Below are 27438 nucleotides of genomic sequence, written 5' to 3'. Positions count from 1 at the left end.
GCTTTGGAGAGGGCTGTTTTTACATGCATGTCCATGAGGTCTGTTGCTCTGCATTCTTCTGGGATGGACACAGGCCATTTTGGGGGTGATGGGGGGAGTTTGCACTCAACTTGTCCCCCAAGATGTGGGCAATGTAAGTTGGTTCAGTGTATTTTTTGCCATTTTGAAGTAGCTGACAGCATATTTGAGAGTTGCCACCTAAATGTTTGGTATAGCTAACAAAAGCTTTTTGGTTGTTATTCTTACATTCCTTGGCGATTTGTCTTTAGAAACTGGCCTTGGATTATTTTATGGGCAATCATTGTTTCTTCCTAATAATGATCAGTGATGCCTTTCCTTTTGTGTAGTTTGCTATATCATGTGTTCGTTTCCTCCTTCTGTTGTATAGCTTATTTATGGGTGATGACCACCAGATTGGTTTCTTATGTTTGGAGGAGTGCATCTTGGTTTTATTTGGGATGTCTCAATCCATGCATCCCTGTAGATGCTCATAGAATGCACTTGTAAATGATTTGGAAGATTGTATAGCATTATCCTATGGCAAGGGGGCTTTGGAACTTTCCACATTGGTCTTGGGAAGTGTGCAGTTTGCTTTTGAGAATGTCTTCACAGTGGTTTCCTTGACTCGAGGGGTGGGATGTGGATGTCCAGTGTGATTACTTTATGATCTGATATTACCAGCAAGGGGTTTATCTCTGTTGTGGAACACTGGTACCCCATGTTGGTGATGATCAGGTCCAGTATGTTGTCACCTCTAGTGGGCATGGTGACCAGCTGTTCCAGGGCGTTTGAGTTTTTAAACTCTAGGAAACATTGGGCAAAGGACGTTGTACATGAGTAATTCTCCCACTCAATGTTTGGGTAGTTGTAATCTGCTCATATAATGGTTTTTGATAGAACCTTTATATTTTCCACTGTTCTTAGGAATACTGAGTGAGGTTCCTGAGACAAGGTAGGTGATCTGTAGCAGGCTACAATCTGATAAGCAGCTTTGGCCAATGTTAGTTGCACTTGCATGGTCTCCAAGGCCTCATGCTATGCCACTAACCTGAAGGTGTGGGTATCCATAAGGTAAATGGATACACCCCTTCCTTTTGTATTTCACTTTGGGTTTTGGGGCCGAAGATCAGAGGGATTGTGAGTGTTTTACGCGGAGCATGTCCAACAGCTCTGTTTTTGACATAGCTTTGTATGTTAGGCAGAGATCACCTCTGAGTAGGCGATATGCGAGAGAGTACAGCTGGAGCATTTTGAGACAGTCTGTGTATGGCATGTATTTCAGGCCACTAATGCTCTTTGTGAGGTATTTCTGCAGGCGTTCCAGTTGTTGTAGGTCTTGTGAGGTACATAGCAAAAGGGGCATTGTACTCTATTATGGATCTAGTGAGTGATGAGTAGAGAGGAACAATGTCCTCTTCTATTCTGCATAAGACACCTTTTGTGATGAAGTATGCCACGTAGAAGGATTTCCTGACTACTGTGGGGATGTGATTATCACAGGTGTGTCCACTGTCCATCTGTGACCCAAGGTCTCTTATCACACTTTCAGTGTTAAGTATACTACCACCTATGTTGTAGTTCATGGCTGCAGAGTTTTTACCAAAGGGGATGACAATGCACTTTTTGGCATTGAGCTTGAGGCCATGGCTTTGACACCAGGCATCTGTCTCAGTGAGGCCCTTTTGTAGGATGTCCACATCTTTAGTATTTACAATCATGGCTCCTAGTTTGCAGTCATCTGGAAACTTCATTAGCCACAGACCTTCCATGTTAAAGTTTACTTCAGGGAAGTAGATACAAAACAGGACAGGACCCAGGACTGAACCCTATGGTACTGCACTCATCACTGGTCCAAAGTCATACTTGGAGTCTGCTACTTTCACAGGGTGTGTGTTCTGTCAGTGAGCAAGTTGGCAACCCATCTTGTGACATAGCAATTTATACCAAGTTTAGTGGGTTTATCTATAATTCCAGAGTGGGGGATGGTATCAAAAGCCGTGGTAAGATCTACATAGGCTGTGCAAACCACCTTACCCTTGTCTACGGTACGGGTGACTGCTTCAATGTCATCTATCAGGTTTAGGAGACATGATCTGCATTTTACAAACCCAACATGGTTGTGGTCCAGAGTTTGGAGATTATCAATGTATTTTTTTATAAGTTGTATGATGATACATTCCATGGCCTTACAGAGCAGGCTCATCAGGCTAATGGGGCGCTAGTTCCTGAGGTCTGTGGTGTCTCCATCCTTGTGTAGTGGGATAACCATCGCTGTGCACCATTCAGCAGGCACAATGCCTGAGGTGAGGCTATGACTGAACATGGTATGTCGGTGTGGTGCCTGTTCATTCTATAGTTTGTGTAGAACACAGCCTGGGAAGTTATCTGGTCCCATGGATGCTGTGATACTGGCTTTGGAGAGTGATTTTTACCTCTGCAGCCGTGATGACAGCAACTTTGCAGTCTTCCGTTATAGAGATGTGCTCTTTCATGGGTGAGAGGGGGGTAAAGTTAGCACTGATCCTATCTGCCAGTATGTTGTCAATATCAGTTGGGTCTGTATATTTAGTGCCATTGAGCTGTAACTCAGAGCAGATGTGAGTGTTGCCATGACATGGACCTGTCTGTTGAGCAGAGATCTCCTGAGTAGACAGTATGCAACAGAGTAGAGATTGAGTTAAATTCAGTCTTGTTGCATGGGGCAACTGTTTGAGGCCAGTAATCCTCTTGTTGAGGTACTTCAGTGGTCTTTCCAGCTGCTGAAGGTGCCTAGTCAGATTCATCGCAAGTGTGTTGTGGTACTCTCTGACGGGTCTGATGACTGAAGAGTAGAGGGAACCTCCTTTGACCTACATGCAAAGACCTTGGCAGTTTGTGCGAACACATAGTATGATTGTCTGACCACTTTGTGAATGTGTTTCTGGAAGTAGAGATGACTATCCACATGTGTCCATAGATCCCTTATTATCACCTCCATATTTAGGGTGTTGGCACCTATGTGGTATTTGTATGACTGTAGCTCGAGGCCATAACTTTGACACCACATCTGTCTGACAGAGACCCTTTTAAGGTTGTCTCTGTTGTCCCAAACATCGATTATGACAACTTTTTTGCAGTCATCCACAAACTTGGTAAACATAGCCCTTGTGTGTTTGACTGTATTTCTGAAAAGTATACACCAGACAGGAGGGGTCCCAGGACTGAGCCATGGGGGACAGCAGTTGTTACCAGCTTGAACAGGAGACCACAATTCTTACCTTGTGTGATCTATTTGTGCCCCAGTTGGCAATCCATCAGATGACATACATATTTATGCACAGGTTGTTGATTTTGTGGATACGACGTGTCTGGGATGTTGGAAAAGGGCTTTTCAAGGTCTATGTGGGATGTGTGTAGCTCATTTCATTGATGTATGTCCTGGGTGACTGCCTTGAAAACAGTCTAGCAGGTTTGGGAACCATGATCTGCCCCTGACCAAACCAGAATTGGTAGGGTTGGGTATTTGTAGGCTCCCAATAGCTCTGTTTATGAGTTCCATCATGATGGACTCCATGGCCTTGCAGATCAGGCTTAATAGGCTTATAAGACAATAGTTCCCTTGGTCTGTTGTGCACCAACATTTGTGGAGTGTGCCAAACGTTGCTGTAACACATTCATCAGTTTCATATTCTGTACAGAGGGTGAGGCTCAACAGACTGTTCAGGTGCAGGGTCTGTTTGTTCTGGAGTTCACTTATGACACAGCTAGGGAAACAATGTAATCCCATAGATGCCATGTTTTCAGGTTTGGAAGGAGCTGCTTACCCATTCTGTGCTTGCACAATCTCCAGGTATGATGATAGGGCCTTTTGTCAGTGAGAGGGGGGTATGTATGTATGAGCCTGTCTGACAGGATGTTGGCAATGTCAGTCATTTACAGTTTGCACTGACTCAGGACATTTATGAGTGTACATTGCTATTTATGACATAGCGGAAGGAAGCATCATGATTCTCTATGGACTCCTTCACAGATTATTTTGCCAGAACATGGATTGGATAATGTTTGGAGTGCACATTGTTTATTCATGATACTGATTGCAGGTTTATCGCTCTTCTTTGACCTTTCATTATGTTGTTGCCTGACATTTGCTTCATTTGTTCAAGTGTGTGAGCATGCCCAGTATGACCTTTCAGTATGTTGCTGACTGAAATTCACTACATTTGTTGAAGTGTGTGAGCACGCCTGGTATAGATATTTATACTATATGTGTGTGGAAAATCAAGTTGTATTTTTACTGCAGGGCTCACCTTTGTGTCATAAATCAACAGGGATCATGCTGTGCCTGCAGGGCTTCCATGAGACACTTTGCATAGACTTATCAACATTTCTACATACAGGGGGACAGGTATTCTTTGTACATTTCTACCCGGGGGTACACCTGATTGTTACTGTGAGTGTACATAGGATGAGGGGTTCATCTAACACTTATACACATTTGATAGGCCTGCACTGCTATGTAAGGTACACCATTTCAGTCTGTACTGATGCCTATCGTACTGGCTTGAGGCATACTACTGTACTACAGATCTTAGCATCCAATGTCATGTATATTAGATTGCAACTTCATAGCCTACCCAACCCACATCACACCGCCTGGCCTGGTGTTCTCTGTCTGCATGCATGCAGGCCTGTGGGGGAGGTTACCCATATGCCTCTTTCGGGGCATGATACAGAATTTCTTTGTGTTTGCATTAGTGTACAATTGTCCTGCTGTGTCTGTGCCAGTGAAATGCTGTCATGGCTTACTGGTTCAGCACTGTGACTATAGTGCACACTATCCTGGGTTCGAGCCCTGTCACTGCTTTTTATTTTGATGCTGGGCAGACCAGACTGCTTAAGGAACAGTAAAGCAAATATGAGCATGTTTAACTGACTTTGCTCAACTTTGCCCGACTTTGCCCGACCTTGCCCAACATTGCTCAACGTTGCCCTACGTTGTGCTAGTTAGCGTGGGAAATTTTGTTTACATATACTAAATAGTGGTAAAAGCTGCTTAGCACTGCTTTATATTGCTTAAAACATGGCAATCATGCCTCAGGTGGTGCTGCAGGGCTGCCTATGTCGGATGCACATAGTACACTCCCTATACATGTTTGAAAACAAGTAGTGTCAAGTTAGGCATCCCTTTTATTTTATGTGCAAGTCAGAGAGAAGTATCATTTCCAGGGTTCCTACTGAGCCAGTGTATGTACTATGCGTTGCCTCTTTTCCAAGGCCAAGACATACCGGGCACGCCTCCTTCTGCCTACTGGGGCAGGCTCAGGTTGTTCCTCCTCTGAGTCACGCTCTGCCTGTGATGGCCTTGGCAATGGTGGGGGGCTGTTTCACCCTGCCCCATGCTGTTCCTGCTGCAGCTGTTTTCACAGGATCATATTGTGTAGCATGGCACATACCATGACAATTTGGGTGCATGTAGTTGGTGAGTACCGCAAGGCTTCACCAGATGTGTCCAGGCACCGGAACCGTGACTTGAGCATCCCAAACACATGTTTGATTACATTTTGTGTTTGTGCATGTGCCTCATTATGGAGTTTTTGTTCAGGTGTGTGTGCATTTCTGATGGGTGTCATCAGCCATTGCTCCACTGCATATCCAGCATCCCCCACTAGGTGACCGTTAGGGATGTCCCCATTGGCAAATGTCTGGTATAGCTGTGTCAGATGCCAGATATGGGAATCGTGGTAGCTTCCAGGGCAGCCAGCACTCACATTCAGTATTATGCCCTGGGCATCGCACACAACCTGGCAGTTGATGGAGGGGAAGCCCTTGCAGTTGATGTAGGCCCTACCCTGCTCACCAGCTGGTGCTTTGATGTGTATGTGCATGCAGTCTATTGCACCCACTACCTCAGGGTATTCCACTATTTTCTGGAAAAAACGCATATTGCTGGCCAATGCTTCACAGGAATTGGGGAAATATACATGATCACCGACATGTGTTGACATGGCATTCAGGAACTGATGCAGTACCCTGGATGCTGATGCCTGTGAAATCCCCATCATATCACCAGTTGGTCTCTGGAAGGTACCTGTTGCTAGTATTCTTAGGCCAACACATACCTTGGTTTCCACTGGGATGGGTTCCCCTCTGTTGGTTCTGTGTGTGAGGCGTGGCCTGCACAGCTCAACAATTTGCTGCAGGAGGTCTCTGTCCACTCTATAGCACTCCACTATCTCCAGCTCATGTAGCCCCTGGTAGGTTACCCTGGGTCTGTACACTCTTCTCCATCTCCTCACTGTGGGTTGCTCAGCAGCATTCGCAATGGCACCACCCTCAGCATCTTGCACATGTTGGCTTATGATAGCAATGGCAGCCCCTAACATTTTTTGTCTGAGTTAAGCTTTTTCAGTTTTCACTCTTTGTATACTGCAGTGTTGCAGTGTTCTTGAGAAAAACATGGGGGAATGTTGTTTGCAGAGTTTTAAGTGCTGGGCTGGGCTGGACTAGTGAACTGCCTGTGTAATTGGCTGATTCTGATTTATTTCACCTGACAGCTCTGCTAGTTCTCCTAGGTTAACTTTCTACTACTTCTTTTCCTTCCTTTTCCCTTTCTGTTTCCACAAGGGGCAGTGCCATGCAAACAAGCGCAAACACGTGCACAAAGGTGCACACAGGTTTACACGGGCTTACACAGGCTAAGATGGGTGCACACGTGCATGCACAATCTTACATTGGCTTACAGGCATGCAAATGTGCGCACATGGTGTAAGCACATTTGCAAGAAATTTCAGATATATCCACGGTGTACACCTTTGGTTTCTTGTTTGCAGCTAGGACAACTGTAGACATGCCTCTTGCAATCCTGAGCAACTCAGGGCAAACACAAGCCACTCTGCTCCAATAAGCTTACAGTCTTTCAGACATACCCCCTCATGATGTCACCTATCTTCAACTCTACTACTCGCCTACTCCTACACTTACACTCTAGGGACATGGCTCACATGCCAGGGAAAATTGGAATTCACTATCCTTATCCTCATTTGCATAGGATTGCCTACTAATGCTTGGTTACATCTCTCAAACTGAGCTTCCCCTTAGCAACCACTACTCAGTAGCCATGTTGTCTTCTGCCTGCCATTCACCTGCATGGCAGAATAAGCTTTTTATTAAAAATGCCTATTTTTGGCTATTTTTTTATTATTTTCTGGATTTTAAAGCACTGCGCGTTTGCGCGGCGCTGTGCTATGCTTAAACATTGGAGATCAGGGGAAAAAATCATTTTTATTAATTTTCAACATATAAAAATGTCAAGGGCCTTATATTTGGCCATTGGCATGCTTCCTCAACTGGATGCATCCTTTATTTGGAGCTGTCATAGCTCCGTTTAGCTATTTGCAGAACAGTACTCCGTTACCAACGGAGTACATTTCTGCAAATAACACTATTCTTCCACGGACAGGTTAGTGTTTCCTGGATCACAAATTTACCTCATTTGCATAGCTTTCAGCAGCAAATTAGGTAATTTGCATACCATAACACTGTCCGTGCATGAGTAGTTTTAGGAGCTCTCATGCACACCCTTGCCGGCTATTGCTGAATCGCTCGGCAGACATATTGCCTGTCTGACATCTTACACTACTCTTAGACTCCATGCAAGCCTTCATGAATCTGGCCCTGTGTGTTTTTGTGTTGAACAACTTCCATTTTTGACCTTTTTTGCAGTCTTTAGTTAGAACTGCATTGGTTCCACTTAAGTGAAAATAAAGAGAACCCGAATCATTTTCTGACATGGGATTGTGTAAGGGAAAGAAGAAAGTGCCATTGTTGACCACAGGGCTTGTTTATGTGTGTTTTTTTAGCAAATCTCTGCTGCTATTTAAGTTTTGCAGTTGCACAACCCTTAGCTTTATAACCTACAATGTCCAAAGCACAGTCCATGTGGGTGTTAATGACATGAGATGCACCTCCCTTGACAATATGAAGCAAGACACAATCGAGCTCACTGATTGTGTGTCTCAGGCAAGTATGAGCCTAGCACTGGGCAGCATACTACTTTCTCCAAGGATAAAGCCATATTACCAAGAGAAAATGATTGATTTTAACAATTGGCTTAGCTTCTGGTGTCATTCCAAGGGGGTACAGTATTTGACAGCCTGGGAGAACATGGTTGACAGGCCACATTGCTTTGCCATGGAGAGCCTGCACTTAACCCCTCCAGGCTTTCGATATTGACAGACTTTTTTCACCCCCACAGTGTCTTTTTTTAGTTAATGCCAAACTGATCAACCTTCTAACTTAACTTAACCTACAAAGGAATAACTGAAGGTAGTACTCCTCAATGCTAGACGTCTTAACAAGAAACCACTCCCTGCAAGTCTTCCTTTCCCTGGAGAGTGCAGACATCTCTGTAGTAATGGAAGCATGGTTTAAAGTCATGGAGAGTACTCTGGCAGTGCAAGGTTATAATGCATTTGGCACCTTTAGACCAGCTACTGCACAGGAAGTAACTAAAGGTGGAGAAGTCTCAGTCTATATTAAAAACAGTCTCACATCCAGGCTAGTTGACATCTATGACCCACTGGAACTCCTACATGTACAACTCACTATAAACAGGGTCTCATACCATATTCTTGCAACCTATAGGTCCCCCCTCCTCTTTGGCATTTCCCTGTTGCATATTATCCTTGGCTTGGCCAGTTGGCTACAGTACGTCTTATTCTAACTTTGTCCTCCTCATTCATGTTTCCCCGTCTCCTCAGCCACATCTCCCAGATATGCGACTCTTTTAACCTGTTCAACTGTTTTCCCTTCTATCTACAATTTAAGCTTCTTCTGACTCTCCCATTTGTTACCGTGACAACGGTCTTGCCTGTACTTAGTTTCATGCTATTTGCCTTCATTTTTGTATTCCATTCCCCTATAATTTGCTGATGTTCATGCTTAGTCTGCTTGTAGAACCATATCATATGCACATGGCAAATTTGTTAATCTCTCCCCTCTGGCTTGTTTGCAGATATACTCTATGGGTCCAGAGATGAGCTCTTATGCACCCCCAGTCCAATTGGGAGCCGTACTATAAATTGAAACACTGTTTGTATTTTTGTCATTGGGTCCCTGCACATAGACTGCACTAATTTTAGCAGTGGTTCTGGGATTTAAACCACTGCAGGACTAACCAAATGAGTTTTGCTGGACCCTTGTCACATGCATTTTCCAAGTGTAGGAATGCCCAGTTGGACTCCTCCATCATCTCCAGCTTCTTCTTCAGTATCTGTCTCACTATAAATATCAGGTATGTTGTATCATATCCTGATCTGAACCTGATCTGCTCATCTCCCACCTTATGTTCTGCTACTCTGTGTATTCATTTATCAGTCATGCTCTCCAGCTCTTTCATACAGTGTGATAGGAGTATGACATCTCTTTACTTTCTGAACTTGTGAATATCTCCTATAGTTTTGTGCACTGGTGCTAAAATGCTTCCCTAAAGCACAAAACAACTGGATAATTTCTTCCTAGTGCTCCAAACATCATCTTCATATCTGCTGTGGCTTTTTCATAACTGACATTTTCCATGACTTCCTAAGTATACTTTGTATTTCTAGAAGAGGTTCTCCTTCCTTTTTCAGTGTAGGCTGTGCATGTCGTAATACAGCTTCTTCATTCACAATCTTCTCGACATATTCCTTTCATCTGCCCCTGATATGCTGTAAACCAGTGAGCATATTGTTGTGATATCCCTTACAAACGGTGTCTGCTGACTACTTTCTTTATCTTTCTGTCATTGCCTTACAATCTGATCATTTTTCCATCTGTTGAGTCACTTTTCAGAAGCTAATAGAATTTTTCTGATTCCTTCTTCTTTACTATTGTAACTGGTGTCTTAGCCTCTTTGTTAGACAGCCAGTACTCCCTCTCTGTCTGATCAGTCCTTTCTATCTCCTATTTCTTCTTGCGCTCCTTTTTTTCTCTTTTCATAACTTCCTGGATGTTTGCATTCCTTATGTACCTTATTTCCATATGTGGCTCGACCACATAGTTGTTGTGTTGGCTTCTTTTATAAACAATGCCATTGAATATAGCAGTATGTCACATTCATGCAGAGGTAATTCAAGTTTAGACATGGCTGGCTTTACTTGGTCATTCTTTCTTGACCATTGTGGCTAAACTACATTGGCTGTTAGCAAACCCTGCACTACCAACACCTGAGCAGGATACATTGGTAAAATACGTATATGAAAGCAAATACAAAACATGAGCCTGACAAACAAAAATAAAATAAAAAAGATACACCACCATACTGCCACTAATTATGTATTCTAATTTTGAGTTGTACAACCTCAGAGAAAATTAAATATTTGATTATGTTATAGAAACACAATAAACTGTGTGTGGATAAAACAAACAAGCCTTTATTTCTTACACTGAGATTAGTGCCTTGGCCTCACAGCCTTCTTAACACCTGATTGAGTCTCTTCCTTATGGTGAGCTTCAAAGTGCATACAAGATCTACTCAGATGATGCAGAATTCCATAGGATAGCTCAGGACAGACAAATTATAGGCCAGGGATTATCAGATGGATCAATTGTAAGAGATCCTTCATAAAGCAGTAATTGTCTAAAGTATAATTATTGGAGCAAAGGCACTATGATCATCAAAGGAGACGTGATAACAGACAGGAGGTGCATTACTTACAAGATATGCCCTATTTATGTAGAGAGTCTCTATGATAGTCAGAAAAATATTGAAATTAATTTTCATATGAATGAGGTTTTATCCAGAACCCTTAAACCTTAGTCTGAGGTTACTTACAGGAATTCTTTAAGCTTTATAGAGAGGCTGATGCTCCCTGTTTTTGTATGGCTCTAATATAGTAAACCACACCTTTGATTTGGAGCTGTGCCCTGGATGTATATCATTTGTTTATGTGATGCCTCAGAAGTGCTTTATATTAATGGACAAGAGATGTGTGAATAGAGTGGACCTGAAAAGCCACACAAACCAGGTCATGTGTTCATTACACTGAGCCTGTAATTTGTATTATGTTGAACAAACATTCTGGAAAGTGATTGTATGTATTCTTGAATACCTGTGTGACATTAGAAATTGTTCATCTGTGAATCTTGCTATCAAACATTTCAGTATTAATCACAGTGGTGATGGAAGTGTACTTAAGATACATCATGGATACCACATCAAAGATGTCACAATGTTCTCTGTATAAAACAGACACTGTATATCTTTAAATCAAATCCTCTGCAACTGTTAAATAAGGTGAAAAGTAAATATAGTCAGGGAAAACAGGGATGGTCCAAAGCAGAAAAATAATTCATGTTCTCCACAGAGGCCTCACCCAGTGAGATTTAAGGACCTTAATAAGTATAAATGAAATAACAGAAATGAGAGAAGGGATAACAAATCTGATTACTTTAGGGGTAAGTAATGCACAGGAAGTTAATATACGTCATTAAATAGTTCTTGGCCCAAGATTTGTAAGGTATATGGAGATGATGTTTTTGACACAGAGAGTACTAACTTTATAAGGTATACTTCATTCTGAAGTGAGACTTGCATTTTCTCTTTGTGGGTGTTCTTTCTATGTTTCTAAAGTGAGGTTGCTGTATTCTGCTCATGTAGCATAGTCTTGATAGAGGCCTATTGTCTAGGCTGGTAGTTTTGTTTGAGTTTCCTGTGTTTCTGGCAGCCATTTTCTACTGATTGTCTTCATTATTATTAAGAGTAACAAGGCCTCCTGACCTTCTGTAGTACGAGTGATTGGGTAATAGCAGAGGCTGAGTAGTAATTTGATCTTACAACTCTTCCATTCTTACTGGTATATAAACCCTGTTTCTTATAAAGACTGTGCTTGTATTGCTCAGGCTCTCGATTGCATTGCATAAGTGGAAATTCCTTAAGATTTCAAGAGCAGGATACGTTATTTCTTACACTTATTTCACTGAACTGCACTTCTGAAATGCTTATAATTGTGCTATACAGTTGATCTACTACATTCTGCACTGTTATAAAGCTTTTCTTTATTGTTTCACTGCATTTATGTACTGTGTTATACTGTTTTAACTGTATTTTCATTGCTAGACACTGTTTCATTACTCTAATTGCATGTTTACTGAATTACTTAACTGTAAACTGCTTTTTCATACTGAGAGTTGTATTTCTGTTTGTGAGTGCTCTAGCTGAGCTTTTCTGTGCATTTTTGATTTTTTAAGGTTTCTGTGTTCTACAGCTAGGAACTGTGATAGTGTGCATTACTATAATTGTCTGTTTACAGTTAAAAGCATTCTCTAGAGTCTGCTCCTTGATCTGTTTAAAACTTTCATTTAGTGGCTACAGCTAGGAACTAGGAACTGTAATTTTTCCCACTCACCCTCCCTAGTGTGTGTTCTTATACTTGATGGTTTTGCAGTTGCCTGCCCATACTGTATATTTGATCTGACTCCTCCCAGTCTAGTGTCATTAGTTCACTCAACCTAATAGAGAACATTTGTAAAGGCCAACCCACTCAGATTCTTAACGTTGAATTAACTTCTGTTCCAGCTTTCTCCATTTCCACTTTTACTGGAAAAAAAATTCTAAGCTTGCTTCCCGTCTTTCCTGTAGCAGGTCTTGTCCAGATATGGATTTGCTGTGTCCAGGACTGTTTGTAAGCTCCTAAGCCCCCCCCCCCACTTAACTGGGGTTAAACTATTCCTGGCGCCATAAAGTCTGTTCTTCAAAATTTCCATTGCAGCTAGCCAGCTTTTTAGTTTTAGCATTCAGATCTGTTTCTTTGAGCTCAGCACTTGTTCAGAACTCATTGTAAGCACTAAATAAGTTACAAATTACTACAGCACTCAACTTTCCTCACTTGTCTAGAGGAAAACAGTTTTGAGTACTTAATAAATACGCACCTATTTAGGCATGTCTAAAGGTCAGCTCCCGGTGTTTTCTCCTGTCTACCTGATGAATCTGGGCATCTTGGGACAATGCAGCAGTTGCCTCATGTACACAGACAACCCTCTCCTCCTACCACCCAACACTACGACCGGTGAGAGATGCACTTATATAGCCAAACTGGAAAAGCAAAGCTCTCTTCACCAAAGACTGGCCTAGACAGTCAAAAGGAGAAGGCAAACACTTGCACCGCACCCAGGGTTGCCAGATTTCCGACTGGCCAGGTAGGGACAGCTAAAAAAAAAAAGTCTTTCACAGCAAGTGAAGACTAAAAAAAAAGGTCTTTAATGCGGAACATCAGAGTTCTGCATTAAACAAAAGTAGCTCTGTGTTTATTTTTCCTTTTTATTGACCCGGGCCAATCAAACATCACTAAACACGGAGCTACTTCTGTTTAATGCGGAACATCCCAGTTCCACATCAAACAGAAGCAGCTCTGTTTTGCAATTTTTTTGATTGGCCCGTATACTGGTATACGGGCCAATCAAAAATTGCTAAACACGGAGCTACTTCTGTTTAATGCAGAACATCCCAGTTCCGCATTAAACAGAAGCAGCTCTGTTTTGTGATTTTTTGATTGGCCCGTATACCGGTATACAGGCCAATCAAAAATCGCTAAACACGGAGCTACTTCTGTTTAATGCGGAACTGCGATGTTCCACATTAAACACAAGAAGCTCCGTGTTTAGTGATTTTTGATTGGCCCGTATGCCGGTATACGGGCCAATCAAAAAAAAAACAAAACAAAACAAAACAAAGCGGAGGCTGCCCGGGATTTAAACCGGCAGAGTGGGACTCGGGATCAGGCTGCTGATCTTGGGACAGTCCCACCCAAATAGGGACGTCTGGCAACCCTGACCGTATCACACTCATCACATAGTCCCTCAAAACCTACACCACCAAAACACACACACAGAAGCACAAAACACACACCTACATTCGCGGAAGCTCTCAGTACAAATATGCCCAAAGAACAGAGACCTCCAAAGCAGAAATGCAAGCAACCTCCACCCCCCAACACAACTCAAATGACACATAGCCCACATACTCAGTGTGCCACTCAACTACAGCCCATAAGGCATAATGTACCCAACACTCTAGTCATAGGTGACTCTATAGTCATTCATACTGATGTTCCACTCACCAGGCTAAACAAGGAAAAAGTTACTGTCAGCTGCCTGTCAGGTGCCAGGATCCGACACATAATGCACACACTCAGGTCACTCCACAAGTACAAATATGACTCTGTCATTGTCCATGTTGGTGTGAATGACCTGAGAAATACCTCCCTGGACTACATGAAAAGAGACATGGAGGAGCTCTTCAATCTTGTAGCCCAGGCAGGTATGACCCTAGCCCTGAGTAGCATCCTGCCATCACCCAGAATGATACCACAGGACAAGGACTAAATGATTGACTTTAACAATTGACTAAGCTTCTGTTGTCATTCTAAGGGAATCCAGTATCTGTCTGCCTGGGATGACATGATCGATAGACCACGCTGCTTTACCAGAGATGGCCTCCACTTGTCACCCTTGGGATTCTGGATACTGGCAAAGGCTCTTGCCACCCCTATAGTGCCTTTTTTAGGCAAGGTTCAAATGACAAATTCACCACCGTAACAGGTACAAGCAAGCAAAATCTGAGGGTAATGCTACTCAATGCAAGAAGTCTAAACCTCAAAATGCACTCATTCGAGGCACTCCATAAAATGGAGAACATTGACATCTGTGCAGTGACAGAGACCTGGTTCAAAGCTCCAGAGACCACCCCTGCATTACCAGGCTATAATTCATATCACACCTTTCGGCCACCAAACCTGGACCGAAACACTAAAGGTGGAGACGTGCCCATATTCATTAAGGATATCCACACCTCCAGGCTAGTTGCTCAGCATAATGCATCCGAGATTATCCAAGTTCAACTAACTCTGGGCAAAACCGCAATCCAGATTGTAGCTTGCTACAGAGCCCCCACCATGCCCCAGGATTCCCACTCCTCTTTTCTTGATACACTGGAAAATATTAAGGTACAACCCAACACTCTAATAATGGGTGATTTCAACTACCCTACCATTAACTGGGAAAACTACTCATGTACCAACTCTTTTGCTCAACGTTTTCTGGAAATCATCAACTCCAGTACCTTGGATCAACTTATCCACAGCCCCACCAGGGGCAGCAATATCCTACACCTAGTCATCACCAACATGGGTGACCGGTGTTCCACACCAGAGGTCAGCTCCTCGTTGGTCAGATGCGACCACCAGCTAATCACCCTAGACATCCACATCCCGCTGCCACCCCCCATTAGGAAAACAACCGTAAAAAATTTCTCCAAAGCCAACTTCACGCTTCTTAAGTCAGAAGTGGCAAACTTCATGACACCCATGCAGATGGACAATAGAGGTATGACTGCTGAATCCTACAGAAATGCACTTTATAAGCACTTACACGAGTGCATGGATCGCATTATCCCTAACAGAACCAAGATGCTATCTTCCAAAAAAAGGAAGACAATCTGGTGGTCTATTGCCATAAACAAACTCTACAACAGAAGAAAGAAACTGTTGCAAAAAAGAGTAAAATCCCATGATTGGAGGAGCTCCCTGCTCAGCCTCAGTAAGAAGCTGAGATCCCTCATAAAATCCTCCAAAGCTAGTTATGAAAACAAAATTGCCACTGATTCTAATGACAACCACAAAGCATTCTATAGCTATGTCAAGAATCTCAATGGAAACACTCAGATCTGCTCTGAGTTACAGCACAATGACACTAAATATACAGAACCAACTGATATTGGCAACATCCTGGCAGATAGGTTCAAGTGCTAACTTTACCCCCCTCTTACCCCATAAAGGGACCATCTTTATACAAGAAGAATGCAAAGTTCCTGTAATCACGGCTGCACAGGTAAAAAACTCACTCTCCAAACCCACGAACACAGCATCCATGCGACCTGACAACATCCCAGGCTGCCTTCTACATGAACTACAGAATGAACTGGAACTCCGCCTAAGTACCATGTTCAATCATAGCCTCACCTCAGGCTTTGTGCCCATTGAATGGCGCACCATGACAGTTATCCCACTCCACAAAGGGGGGGGGGCCACAATAGACCCCAGGAGCTACTGCCCCATTAGCCTGACGAGCCTGTTCTGCAAGGCCATAGAACGTATCATCATGGAACTCATAAACAAAGACAATGGAGATCTCCAAACTCTGGACCCCACACAGTTTGGTTTTGTAAAAGGCAGATCATGTCTCCTAAACCTGATAGACTTCTTTGAAGAAGTCACCAAGGCCATAGATGAAGGTAAGGTGGTTCACACAGCCTATCTTGATCTCGCCAAGGCGTTCAACACCATCCCCCACTCTGGAATTATAGATAAACTCACTAAACTAGGTATAAATCCCTATGTCACAAGATGAGTTGCGAACTGGCTTACTGACAGAACCCACACTGTGAATGTAGCAGACTTCAAATCAGACTTTTCAGACCAGTGACTAGTGGAGTACCACAGGGTTCAGTCCTAGGTTCTCTCCTGTTTGGTATCTACTTCTCTGAAGTACTGGCTAACACAGAAGGTCTTTGGCTAACTAAATTCTCAGATGACTGCAAACTAGGAGCCATAATCGAAACTCCTACCAATGTGGACATCCTACAAAAGGGCCTCACTGAGACAGATGCCTGGAGTCAAAGCCATGGTCTCAGGCTCAATGCCAAAAAGTGCATTGTCATCCCCTTTGGTAAAAACTCTGTACCCATGAACTACCACATAGGCGGTAGTCTACTTAACACCGAAAGTGTGATAAGAGACCTTGGGACACAGGTGGACAGTAGTCTCTCCTTTGATAATCACATCGCCACAGTAGTCAGGAAATCCTTCTACATGGCACACCTCATCACAAAAGGTTTCTCATCCAGAAAAAAAGAGGTCATTGTTCCCCTCTACTCATCACTCATTAGACCCATTATAGAGTACAAAGCCCCTTTTGGTATGTACCTCACAAGACATCTACAACAACTGGCCACAAAAATACCTCACAAAGAAGATTACTGGCCTCAAACAAATGCCTTACGCAGACCGTCTCAAAAAACTCCAGCTTTACTCCATCACATATCGCCTACTCAGAGGCAATCTCTGCCTAACATACAAAGCTATGTCAAACCCAGAGCTGTTGGACATGCTACACTTAAAGAAATCCCAGTCCCTCTGAGCTACATGCTCTAGGGACATAAACCTTGTCACCACAATAAACAGAACATGCTGGAGGGATAGATTCCTGTCCCAGAGACTTCCCATACTCTGGAACAGCCTACCTATCTATGTCAAACAGAGCTCCTCATTAGCATTCTTCAAGAAAAATCTTGATGATTGGATGGGTAATAGGAAATTCACCCCGGGGATCACTTCTGTGGTTCTGCTTGACAGGGGCATGGGAAAATAATTTTCTTAGGTGGCGAAAGCCAGGGTACCTCTTTGGTTAGGCTTGTATAGGCCCTAGAGCCAATAGCCAGTACCTACCTATGAACCTATGAACCTAAGGGAATGTGTGAAAGGTCAGTTGCAATGTATCTTATGAGATGTTTCTGTTTCTAATTCTATAATTGATGAGACACCAGAACCACCAGCTCACCCTCTTTCCCATTCATAAACCACAGTAGAATCTTAGACAGTTAAGCTGGCCCACTGCTTTCATTTCAGACCTATTTAATTTTAAAGTCAGTAGTGACTCTGTTGACTGCATGGCATCTGCAGTAAATTAGCAATTTTGAGCTGGAAGTGCAAGTTTGTTTTATTTTGGCAATACTGCCTTGTGGTTCAGGTCGTGGGTTTGGAATAAATGGTAGTGTTGCTTTCATGCCTGTATTATCTGTCTTACTGTGTAACTAAGCAAGTCATTTTAAAGAAATGGTTATCTGTTTAGAAGAATTTCAGCAAAGCACTGTACATAGGATAAGATGCAATATTTTGATTGACAACCATTTCACAGATAGACAGCATCCTTCAGAACTCACAAATTATATTGTACCATTCTATCTAAACAAGATATCTTCATTATTGGGCATTACCATAGTACTGGCTTATGTGCTTAGGATAATATGTTTGGCCATAAGCTTTACTTAAATCAGTCCATTAACTTTATATTTTTCTACTATCATGTGGAGCCATTATATGCCAAGTAAAACTCTGGCACTGGGCTTCTGAAATATGTAATATTAAACTTGTACTCAATCCCAAGAAAACAAAACTTATTCTCTTCAACCCTGGTAGGTCCCCCCTCTGAACAATGATTTCACCATTCACTCCAGCAACAACACTGTAATCACCTCAACAACACACACAAAACTATTAGGGGTAATCATCGATAGCAATCTTAAATTTGACATACACATTGTCCAAACAATCAAAAAGGTAAACAAGAAGGTTGGTCTCCTTTACAGGAACAAGCAATTCATGACCAATCCAACTAAAGCCATTATGGCAAGAACTCATCTCTTATTCACCTTCCTTTATGCCTCCCCAATCTTTACTAATCTTTGCCACATCGAACTAAAACAAATGGAATCTTGCTACAACAAAATAGCCAAGTTTGCCACAGACAACAATACTAAATCCCATCACTGTCTTTCCCTCAGACAGCTCAACTGGCTAGAGTTACGCCAACTGCTACTAACTAATCAACTCTCTATAGCCCATAAGCTGTACTACCTCCCTGACAATACTCCATCACTACAAGACCTAACAGACCCCTACATTACCACCAGAACCTTAAGATCCACCAACCAAAACTTAATAAAAGTCGCCAAACACAGAAATGAAGGTGGTAAATTTCTCTTTGCCTGTACTATAGCTAAAATCTGGAACTCACTCCCAATTCACATAACTTCTACAAGCTCAGCCTCTGAATTTAAAAAACTTCTCAAATCCCACTATTCAAACAAGTGGCTTTGTCCATGTGTTCCCCCAGGCTAACCCATTAGCTCTGCACTGTTGCAAGAATTCTACCAAAATCTACCAGCTAGTCTCTCTATCCTCTGACTACATATTCTCACCTATCCAGCAGATTACTTATTCTTACCAATCTAAACATAACCCATACTACAATCAGATGTATGCAGAAATGTTATTCTCAAGATTTAAGCAGAATTGCATACAATATTTCTTACATGTTTGACTGAATTCTGACTACTAGTAGCCTAGATATCTATGAATATCCATATAGGTTTGATTCTTTGGTGTTCTGTTAGTAATATGATGACATGTATTACTATAAATGTACAAGCACATCTTAAAATAGTCACCTGGATTTGATTATATGTATTGCATTTTATCTGTATATTATTAGAATGTTCATTTGCTTGGAGCTTTTCTCCCCAGGCCTCCTCTGAAAATAGACCTGTGTCCAGTCGGACTTTCCTGGTTACCAAATGTAAAATAAATAAAATAAAATAAATATTAAGTAGTAATATTCCAGCATGCGCGGTGGTGGTGCTGGGATAGCGTTGTCGTCTCACAGTAAGACACTGTCTGGTTCGATTCTCAGCTAGAGCGTCTTCTGCGTGGAAACATGAGTGAATGGGCATACCTTCATTGAAGGTTGTGCATCAGGGCTGGTAACTTGGCATGTAAAAATCAACTACCAATCATTAGTGGACTGGAGTTCTGCTGTGGTGACCCCTAACCGGGAAAAGCCGAAAGACACAACAATATTCCAGCATGCTATTTTCTAAATTAAGGGATCATATCTTAGACACTATGTTTGTGTATTTGGAATCATAGGCTAGATATATAGCCCCAACATCCTTTTGGATCCTTGGCCCATATTTGTATCCTTGACAATATCCACATTAAGAAAAACACAATTTAATTGCACTTTCATTATAGGTAAATGTCTTGAAGGTGTCATTTACAGTCTCATATCCTTCACAATCCTTACTGAGTCATCAGTAGGCTGGATTTGGGATTTATAAAGAAGTGATCTACTTAAATTGTCCTAATGCATGTGATAGCCTCCTTCTTACATTTATTGTAAATGTTCTTACCTTTCTCCATAGAAACTCCTAGATAACAGATTATGTTGATGGAAGGACCTTTACAGCTTAGTTGAAAAACATACACTCTTCCTCCAAACTAATGTCTTCTGGACTTACCCGAGGAGCTGTATTGAATCTGTTTGTTGCTTTAGTCATAGCAGTTCAAATCCCTGAATGACCGTCTTCCTTACAGAAGTACCAACATCAGCTATACTGCTGTTGATGGATTAAAATGCAACACTGTGAAATGAATGGCAATGCATTTGGGTAATATCAGCAGATGTCCCACAAAGGGAGAATGTGCTTCCTCTTGTTGCTTTCACCCTACCTGATGATGCATATTTGGAAAAGGAATGAGTATCAGCCACAAATGGAATTATTATTCACAGTACAGTAAGTAACAAAAGCAAATGCCAATGAAAGGAACTTTAAATGACAGACATTACATAAATTTGAAGCGTGTCTTGAAGCATGGATAACCGTCTGGTACAATATTGATGCCTTTGCAGCTAATTATTCCAAGGGATTCAGTAAACTCCATGTAAGCTTTGCATAGAACCTACACAGAGTTTACATGTTACTGTGACCATGCTCAGCACAAGGCACCACACAATGCATATCAATGAGGTGTAGTGTGCCTAAGCTAGGTTTTGAGGCTCGAAGCAGTATTGCTGGCCGTAACACCTTGTAAACAAGCACAGATATCAATTCCGTGCATACACTTCTCAACCCCTTATAGCAAGAAATCTAGACAAAGCACAAATAATGGGGGGGGGGGGGCAAAGGCCCCTAGAATAGGAAAACTTTAAATATTGCTCATACAAACCTAGAAAGTTAATAGACAAGTTTTGCATTAGCGTAAATTTTCTGAGGGATATGAATTCTGAAATTCAGATGTTTGCCTTTATTTTCAGACTTCAGTCTTCAATGATTTGCCAATGATTTGCCAGAAAATCATTAATTTTATTAGAAACATCAAAAATATATGGCAATAATCTGGACATTCTGGGAAAATATGGACAAGTGAGACATATGACAGTACATACAGACTGTGAATTTGCACAGAATCCGACAATGATCATCAAGGTTGGACACATTACTTCTCAAACTCTTACAGCAAGAAATATGGGCAAAAGCCATAAATAATGTGGGGGCAAATGATGAAAACCAGGAACACACTTATTAAATATTGCTATTACAAACTTAATTGATAGAATGACAAGTTTTCCATTTGCATGAATTTTCTGAAGGGTATGAAGTCTGAGACTCAAATGTCACTCTGTCACTATTTTCTGATTTCAACCCTCAATAACTTACCAATGATTTGCCAAAAAACTACAATAGTATGAGAAATAAATGAAAAATATAAGGCAAAATCTGGACATTCTGAAAAAATCTCTACATTTGAGAGGCATGGCTCAACAAATAGCTGTCACTGTGTTAGTGTAACATATCTGCATTGAGGCCAACTTAGTGAGAGCACAAATAACTTGTAATAAGGACATATTTGACATAGATGTCTCATGAGAATGTGTTTGAATGTAACATTCTCAACGTCGTAGAGCTTGAAATGTGGACAAAGCCATAAACATTGGGGAACAAAGGGCCAAAAATAGAGACATATTGTTAATATTCCATGTCCAAACTTATGAAGATGTTATAATATATATTGTACATTAGCATGAACTTTCAGAAGAGCATGAAGTTTGAAACTCAAATGTCAGTCATCAGTTACTGACTACACTCCTGCAATGACATGCTAGGATTTGCCAGGAAAACATGTTATGAGGAAAAGATCACAAATATGAGACAAAACTGGACATTCTGCACAAATCAGGACAGTTGACAGGTATGCACCCAAATGTCTGTAATAGTGAGTTACATCAGTCCAGAGATCATCCCAGTGATATGGCAGAAAGCCACATATATGATAACAAAAGCATCTAGACATCCTGGGAATATCTGGACAGTTGAGAAATATGAATGTGAAGTATATGGTCCAAACACAGTACAGGACAGTGTACCTATAGTGCAGAGTATTGTGATATCCCATTCCTGGCATACTGTACTGAAGCTGTGTTAATGGTCATAACAAGACATGGGACTGCCATGTAAAATGATCACTCAGGGGTAGTGTGTAACACACAGATGAATTGTAGGAATGAACCCAGGGAAAGAGTACATTTGATATTCCTGCATGTACAGCAGAGGAGGGCATATCAATGTAAGATGATTGTAGCAGCAACAGCAAGCAAATATCTATATGGTACAGTATGGACTGTACAGTGAAAATGTGTTGTCCGTGACTGTCACACAAGGTGTCATAACAATGGGGAGGATGTGTGTATGAGGTAAGCATCATTACATGAATTCTGCAGAGGAAATCTATCAGGGATCTGGCATACAACTGAGGTAGGATGCATATTGGAACACTGGGTAAACTGATGTATGTGAATATGAGTGTACTCTCAGCAGAGGTCTCCAGCATGGTGGCCACATGTAAAGGATCATGGCAAACATTACAAGAACCAACCACAATCAGAGGCAATATCTGAATAATACCACCACTAATCCCATGCCTCTCACATAACATATGCGATGTGCAGTGATAACGGATGAGCCTGTACACACACTGGACAACTGGGTATAATGCATCCACACTCTATGAGGGTAACCACGCACACTGTCCTGGTACTTTAATATCTGCAGGAAGTGTTAGGAGGGAGACTGCTATACCTGTATGTGACAGTATGGCAAATACAGGCAAATAACCTTGTGTGCATGGTATATATCTATGGCACAATTTGCACTGTCACAAATGATATACATGCAATTAATGTTGTCAAAGATCTATATATGGAGTGTGTGCATAAGCAAAACGGGTAGCACACATTCGTCTGGTGAAACAACTTGATTGGTGTTCTGCACCATCAGACAGTCACGTATATTCCCCAGAAAGAACACCTAGGTATGGACAATAAGCTGGGTGACAGCGCAATGTGACAAAGATGGTACACTTTAGTTACACATCACTGGAACATGTGTAGGGAGTTACCTGGAGACAGGTGCATTGTACACAGTTATTGGTGTGGTGAAGGCTGGGAACCATGAGGTTAATATGTCCTCTGATGTGCATGTTCTTCACCTACCCAGTACTTCTGTTACAGTCAAGGAAGTAGGGAGCACTAGCAATCTGACCACATGCTGGTGGATGTGCCACTTACCCTGTACCCCAGGATACAGGTGACATACCTATTGGTCTGACTATGGAGTGTGATGTCTACATTATACTTTGGTGTTGTGTCTGTTTTATGATGCAACAGATCCGTCCATGTGTCTCATGAACGCAGCTATTGCCATGGCTGTGGCAGCAGTCTCTGGTATGTGTTGATGCTGTGTATATTATACAAATATCACTGATGAAGTCTATGATTGTCCACAACCTGTAGTCCTTCAGGCAGCTGTTCGGACACAGCATGTGTATGTCATTTGTGATGTCCATCACTTAACTAAGGGGTAGCCAAAGACATGGCAGACACCACTGATGTACTGACCTGACCACTTGAGCTGAGATATGTCACAACACACATTTCATTATAGTGAAATGCCATGTATGTCATACACCGGTCTAACCATTTGGTGATATAGCTGTTTATGGCCACATGAGACAGTGTTGATTGAATACCACAGTATGACTTTTTGTCATATGCCTTCACCTGTTCAAGTTCCACAAAATGATATTATTGTCATCATGCATGCCCTCAATGACATCTTTGAGGACAACTATCAGATGTAATAGACCTGATGTAGTGGTAACAACTCACACAGGTCTGTTACAAACACCTGGAATATTACTAGTATATATGTGGAAGAGGACCACAATGACATACTGGTCTACCTCACAGTCAAGCAGAGACAGGATGTCTCTATATATGCATGCATCAAGTACTATCCCCCCAATGAAGGTGGATGCATGTTGATATATACCATTGTACGGGAACATAGGCTGCATGGAGGGTGTGTTGAACTGTGTATTGCACCGGATCAGGAAAGTGTATATGCTGGGTCATGCCATAGGTGATCTGTGATGTAACAGTACATTGATTCCATGTGAAAAGCCTAGAGGAAGGTAAGAAAGTGCATACTGCCTATCGTGATCTGGCCTAGGGTTGTGACACAATCACATATGGAGGTATCATTGAGAAACCCCCCAAGCTGGAGATTAAACCTTACGTCAGTTGATGAGTAAACATTTGGCTCACTGACAGAACACATCATGTGATAGTTGGTGACTCAACCTGTACCAGTAGACCTGTCAGTACTGGCAAACTTCAGGGATCTGTGCTTGGCCCTTCACTGTTTGAACTATATTTTTTAACAGTTCAAGCTAAAGTATATGGACTTTGGCTTGCCAGGTTTGCTGATTTTTGTATATTGTGTGCATTCAAGTCCACTAATGGTGATAACATCGTACAGGAGGAGCTAACACACACAACTGAATGGTGACTAAGACACATGATCTACAAATAAATGCAGAAATGTGTGTTTGTAATGTTGTCCATATGAAAAGTGGAGCTCCATGTTAATCTCAGCACTGACAACAGTCCTGCTATTCAGAAACCCAGTGATGCAAGCACTGAGAACACATTTAGATAGCCAATCTGACCTTTGACAACCAAGTATCTGCAATGCTATTGAAAGCCTATGTTGTGCACATCATAAATCAAGTCATCATATTGAGATCTTATGCTTGTATGACAGCACTGTAGTCAACCTCATTACAGCCAAAGGCAGGTTATAATGGTTTTTGTTACATGTACTTCACCAGACACGTTGTAGTTGGAGAGACCACAGGGCTTTCTCAGCAAGATAACACAGGGCCTAGACACCATGTCATGATGTATGTGAATAGAATTAAAATTATGCACTGTAAACTTTATTGTATAGGATGACGTGACCTCTGCCAGACCAACAGGCCTGTCTCTGACCCTGTTCTGGTGGGAGTACTGCGTATCCAAAAATGTAATATAGCTGATGACATCAGCAGTGTCTGTTGAGGATAAGTGTCCCACATGCTGGTGTAAAATGCTCTCTATAATGTTAAGTAAGCTTGCACACACACACACACACACACACACACACACACACACACACACACACACACACACACACACACACACACACACACACTCACACTTGACTGCAGTGAGAATAGAACTCCTACCTATCTAAGTACAAAGACTACAGAACACAATATTTTACACCAGCACAACAGCTGAAGTCTACCTTGGAGTGTGCCAGAAAACCCTTTACATCCAATGACATCAGCAGTGTCTGGTGAAGAAAATATGATAAAACTAGTATCCTACATGCTGGTGTAAAAGGATGTAAGAGCACAAACACACACACACTCCCCCACCCCAGTTGACTGCAGTGAGAATAGAACCCCTACCTATATAAATACACAGTACTTTAAGCAAGCACCACAGCATTGGTGTCTGATTTATACAAGACTGCTGGTGAACTTATAGTAGATGACATCGGAGGTGTCTGGTGAGGAGAGTATGGTAATAGTGTCCTACATGCTGGTCTAACAGGCCCTCTGTAATGTGAAGAAAGAGCACATACACACACCTCCTAGTTGACTGCAGTGAGACTAGAACCCCTACCTAAATACACAGACTACAGAACTCTGTATTTAAGACAAGCACCATAGCTCAAGTCTGACTTGGAGTGTGTCACAACACTTTATAGCTGATTACATCAGCAGTGTCTATTGAGGACAAGAGAGTGTCCCACATGCTGGAGTCAAATGCTCTCTGTAATGACAAGCAATAGCTCACAGACACACACACACACACACACACACACACACACACACACACACACACACACACACACGCACACACACACAGTCAACTGCAGTGAGAACAGAACCCCTACCTAAGTACACTGACTAAAAAGCACAGTAGTTAACACAAGAGCCAAAGCTCAAGTCTGATTTACATAGGACTGAAGGTGAACTTGTAGTAGATGACATCAGCATAGAGATGAGCTATATCTGCCCTGAACAGCAGTCTCAGACCCTGGCCTTATGGAAATGATGGACATCTGCAATTCAGATAGAATAACTATAGTTTACCCTAGGGTTCTCAACCTAGCCTGTGACATAAACAGAACATGCAGAAGAAACAAATATACCCCCCAGTGACTCACACTCCCCTATTATAGGCTCCCACTGCATGCAAAGCAGTGGTTCTCAATGATCCTATTCAAGATCAACCTTCACTACTGGTTTGGCGATTGTAAAGTCACCTCTGGGTTGGCAGTACTGTCCCTCAGAGACAGGCCCAGTTCTTGCTGCTCACAAAATCACTCTGCTAACAACCATCTAAATATGCTTAAAAGGGTATTTGTGTTTTTACAAAGCTAGGCTTCTATTGCCTCATGTATACTGACAACCATGTACTTGTAAAACTTACAAATACAATATGTGAGAGATGCATCAATACAATGAATCTAGAATAAATGCCCCCTCTCTCTCTCTCTCTCTCTCTCTCTCTCTCTCTCTATCTCATAACAACAAACTAGATATCAAACAGGTTGTTAACACACACACTTCACCTCCTCAACAGATGAAGTCCAAAACAAATCACCCACATAAGCAGAGATAGTCATTAGAAGCTTAGCAAATACAAATCTTCTGCATATATAACAGCCCCAATGGAACCCACTGCACATAAAAACAAACATATCAGTGTGACACCCATTAAGGCCTTAAAGCAAAACACCTGAAAATCAATGCCTTGGTCATAGGTGAATGAATAGTGAGACACGCAGATGTTCCCCTAACTAGGTTGCACAAGGAGAAAGTCACTGTCAACTGGATGTCAGGTGCCAGGATCCATAAAGTTGTATACATACTCAAGTCTCTCAACAAGCAGAATTATACCTCTGTCCTACTTCATGTTGATATTAATTACTTGAGACTTACCTCACTGGACTAAATGAAGAGAGACATGACTGAGCTCTCAGACTGTCTGTCCCAGACAGGTATGTCTGTAGCCCTAAGAAGCACTCTACCTTCAGCCAGGATGATGCCTCAATACAAACAAAATAATTATCAACTTCAACAATTTGCTTAGCTACTGGTGTCAGTCCAGGGGGATCCAGTGTTTGTCAGCCTGGGATGATATGGTTAAAAATTTGCTTAGCTACTGGTGTCAATCCAGGGGGGTCCAGTATTTGTCAGCCTGGGATGATATTATTGAAAATCATACTGCTCTGCCAGGGATAGTCTTCATCTGTCACCTCTAGCCTAATGGATACTGTCCATGGTACTTGCCTCCCCCATAGTGCCTTTTTAGGCAATATCATAAGAACAAAATTCCTGATGTAAAAATATCCTCAATCAGAGTTATGTTGCCTAATGCTAGGAGTGTAAATCAGAAACTACACTGAATGGA

The sequence above is a fragment of the Protopterus annectens genome, chromosome 6.part1, assembly GCF_019279795.1.
Source record: "Protopterus annectens isolate FY-2018-M chromosome 6.part1, PAN1.0, whole genome shotgun sequence".
Lineage (NCBI taxonomy): Eukaryota > Metazoa > Chordata > Ceratodontiformes > Protopteridae > Protopterus > Protopterus annectens.
The sequence above is the reverse complement of the archived record's forward strand: the minus strand, read 5'-3'. Positions refer to the sequence as shown.